This window comes from Phyllobates terribilis, unplaced genomic scaffold, assembly GCF_046119375.1.
Source record: "Phyllobates terribilis strain yellow unplaced genomic scaffold, ASM4611937v1 Scaffold_11__3_contigs__length_659146591, whole genome shotgun sequence".
In the NCBI taxonomy this organism is placed as follows: domain Eukaryota; kingdom Metazoa; phylum Chordata; class Amphibia; order Anura; family Dendrobatidae; genus Phyllobates; species Phyllobates terribilis.
In genome coordinates this window covers 610,482,242-610,486,483 of record NW_027362771.1, presented here as the reverse complement: position 1 = coordinate 610,486,483, position 4,242 = coordinate 610,482,242, and the positions used below count along the sequence as shown (strand labels likewise).

At 37.0% G+C, this 4,242-nt stretch overlaps 1 non-coding gene across 1 annotated transcript; it reads left to right on the top strand.

Annotated features, from left to right (window-relative positions):
- Positions 1-1,928: 1,928 nt before the first annotated feature.
- Positions 1,929-2,010, top strand: TRNAL-UAG (transfer RNA leucine (anticodon UAG)). Its single transcript has one exon. It is a non-coding gene; the product is annotated as a tRNA-Leu (tRNA).
- The last annotated feature ends 2,232 nt before the right edge of the window (positions 2,011-4,242 follow it).

Sequence of the window (4,242 nt, the reverse complement as noted above, 5' to 3'; positions counted from 1 at the left end):
TATGAGCAGAGCGATTAGCAAACATAAACAGAGCCATGCTGCTTCTGCTGCTTTCCAGTAAGTCACCCTAGTGATGAACTCATAGCTACACTGCTCTGCACTGCTGTATATTGTCTTACTTGCTGCTGCTTCTGATGATCTGTTACGTACAGGCAGGTGTGTAGGAATCCTTCATGTTTGAGTGTCCTGTATGTGGGAGATCATAGCAAGTAATCTATACCACCTAATTCAGTTATATCTAAAAATTAGCGGATGAGCCAACAGAGGAAAGATTAGTTAAATATCTGGATACAAGTCATATGTTTTGCAAAATGGTGCCCCTGAGTCAATGTAAAAACAAATCCCTGATAACTACGTTGCTCATGCATAATAACATTTGTATTTTTGTCTAATTAGATATACAATGTTTTCTGCCACTTATATCAATAGCAAATTTCTGATTTAAATAAGTTTGATCATCCGTATGAGGTACCGTGGCCGAGCGGTCTAAGGCGCTGGATTAAGGCTTCAGTCTCTGTGGAGACGTGGGTTCAAATCCCATCGCAGCCATTATTTATTTGGATCTAATTTTTACCAAAAATTAGGAAACAGTTGAGGAAGTAAAGGGGATTGAGAATTTAGGAGGCAGCGATAATTCTATCCTATACTTTTGAACTACAAAAGGTGGAAAACCTGCGAAAACTGAGATTTTAAGATTGGACTGTAGAAAGGCAGTTTTTAATGGACTCAGTAAAAAGGAAGGAAAGGTAGAATGTTCTAAAGGAAAGAAATGTCCAGGAAGGATGGGAGATTTCGCTAAATAAAATTCTCACTGCACAATCAGTAACAATCCCGAAAAGAAGGAAGAATGGAAAGTATTTATGGAGATCAGGATGGCTGAATACTGAACTAAAAAGCTTGCTAAAAAGGAACAAAGAAATGAATATTAAGTGAAAAGAAGGGTTCATATCTAAAGAAGAATATAATGCTGTCTGCATGGAAAGCTGGGCTAGCGTTAAAAGAGCTAAAGCCAGTAATGAATTGAGGATTGCAAGAGAGACCAAAAGCAATAAGAACGGATTTTGGAAGTAAGTCAAAAGTTAAAGAAAAGCCAAAGATGCTATAGGATTTTTAAAGGATTAAAATGGTAAAGTGGTCAATAATGATGTTGAGAAGACTGAACTTTTAAATTCCTGTTTTGCTTCTGTGTTCTCTAAGAAAGCAAATGTAACATCAAGTGATCTTCACTGTGCTGTAGAAGAAAAGGAACATGTGAGCAAGTCATACGTATGAATACGGCATATGAATAGTCATGTTGGCTTTAGGCATCAGAATTAACTACATAATTTACCATCTATGTTACATCCATGTCAGTTCAATCAATGATCAACCATTCTCAAAATTTGCCAAAATCAATCTTGGTCAAAAGAAGTCTAACTGCTAGCTCATATCCCTGCTGCCTTTTTAGGATTATCAATACAGGATGAGTAGAGTGATTAGCAAACATAAACAGAGCCATGCTGCTTCTGCTGCTTTCCAGTAAGTCACCCTAGTGATGGATTCATAGCTACACTGCTCTGCACTGCTGTATAATGTCTTCCTTGCTGCTGCTTCTGATTATCTGTTACGTACACGCAGGGGTGTAGGAATCCTTCATGTTTGAGGGTCCTGTATATGGGAGATCATAGCAAGTAATCTATACCATCTAATTCAGTGATATCTAAAAATTAGCGGATGAGCCAACAGAGGAAAGATTAGTTAAATATCTGGATACAAGTCATATGTTTTGTAAAATGGTGTCCCAGAGTCAATGTACAAACAATTCCCTGATAATTATGTTGCTGTTGCATAATAACATTTGTCTTTTTGTCATATTGGATATAAAATATTTTCTGCCACTTACATCAAAAGCAACCTACTGATATAAATAACTGTAAACATATGTAAGAGGTAGCGTGGCCGAGCGGTCTAAGGCGCTGGATTTAGGTTCCAGTCTCTCTGGAGGCGTGGGTTCAAATCCCCCCGCTGCCATTATTTATTTGGATCAAATTTTTACCAAAAATTAGGAAACGGTTGAGGAAGTAAAGGGGGTTGAGAACTTAGGAGGCAGCGATCATAGTATCCTATAATTTTGAACTACAAAAGGAGGAAAACCTGCGAAAACTGAGATTTTAAGATTGGACTGTAGAAAGACAGTTTTTAATGGACTCAGTAAAAAGTAAGGAAAGGTAGGATGTTCTAAAGGAAAGAAATGTCCAGGAAAGATGGGAGATTTTGCTAAATTAAATTCTCACTGCACAATCAGTAACAATCCCGAAAAGAAGGAAGAATGGAAAGCATTTATTGAGACCAGGATGGCTGAATACTGAACTTAAAAGCTTGCTGAAAAGGAGCAAAGAAATGATTATCAAATGGAAAGAAGGGTTCATATCTAAAGAAGAATATAATGCTGTCTACAGGGAAAGCTGGGCTAGAGTTAGAAGAGCTAAAGCCAGTAATGAATTGAGGCTTGCAAGAGAGACCAAAAGCAATAAGAAAGGATTTTGGAAGTAAGTCAAAAGTTAAAGAAAAGCCAAAGATGCTATAGGATTTTTAAAAGATGAAAAGGGTAATGTGGTCAATAATGATGTTGAGAAGACTGAACTTTTAAATTCCTATTTGGCTTCTCTGTTCTCTAAGGAAGCAAATGTAGCATCAAGTGATCTTCACTGTGCTGTAGAAGAAAAGGAACACGTGAAAAAGTCATACGTATGAATATTGCATATGAGTGTTCATGTTAGCTTTAGGCATCAGAATTAATTACATAATTTACCATCTATGTTACATCCATGTCAGTTCAATCAATGATCAACCATTCTCAAAATTTGCCAAAATCAATCTTGGTCAAATGAGGTCTAACTGCTAGCTCATATCCCTGCTGCCTTTATAGGATTATCAATACAGGATGAGCAGAGCGATTAGCAAACATAAACAGAGCCATGCTGCTTCTGCTGCTTTCCAGTAAGTCACCCTAGTGATGAACTCATAGCTACACTGCTCTGCACTGCTGTATATTGTCTTACTTGCTGCTGCTTCTGATTATCTGTTACGTACAGGCAGGTGTGTAGGAATCCTTCATGTTTGAGTGTCCTGTATGTGGGAAATCATAGCAAGTAATCTATACAACCTAATTCAGTTATATCTAAAAATTAGCGGATGAGCCAACAGAGGAAAGATTAGGTAAATATCTGGATACAAGTCATATGTTTTGCAAAATGGTGCCCCTGAGTCAATGTAAAAACAAATCCCTGATAACTACGTTGCTCATCCATAATAACATTTGTATTTTTGTCTAATTAGATATACAATGTTTTCTGCCACTTATATCATTAGCAAATTTCTGATTTAAATAAGTTTGATCATCCGTATGAGGTATCGTGGCTGAGCGGTCTAATGCGCTGGATTAAGGCTCCAGTCTCTGTGGAGGCGTGGGTTCAAATCCCATCGCAGCCATTATTTATTTGGATCTAATTTTTACCAAAAATTAGGAAACAGTTGAGGAAGTAAAGGGGATTGAGAATTTAGGAGGCAGCGTTAATTCTATCCTCTACTTTTGAACGGCAAAAGTTGGAAAACCTGTGAAAACTAAGATTTAAAGATTGGACTGTAGAAAGGCAGTTTTTAATGGACTCAGTAAAAAGGAAGGAAAGGTAGAATGTTATAAAGGAAAGAAATGTCCAGAAAGGATGGGAGATTTTGCTAAATTAAATTCTCACTGCACAATCAGTAACAATCCCGAAAAGAAGGAAGAATGGAAAGCATTTATGGAGACAAGGATGGCTAAATACTGAACTTAAAAGCTTGCTAAAAAGGAGCAAAGATATGAATATCAAATGAAAAGAAGGGTTCATATCTAAAGAATATAATGCTGTCTGCAGGGAAAGCTGGGCTAGCATTAGAAGAGCTAGAGCCAGTAATGAAGTGAGGCTTGCAAGAGAGACCAAAGGCAATAAGAAAGGTTTTTGGAAGTAAGTCAAAAGTTAAAGAAAAGCCAAAGATGCTATAGGATTTTTAAAGGATGAAAAGGGTAAAGTGGTCAATAATGATGTTGAGAAAACTGAACTTTTAAATTCCTATTTTGCTTCTGTGTTCTCTAAGAAATCAAATGTAACATCAAGTGATCTTCACTGTGCTGTAGAAGAAAAGGAACATGTGAGCAAGTCATACGTATGAATACGGCATATGAATAGTCATGTTGGCTTTAGGCATCAGAATTAACTACAT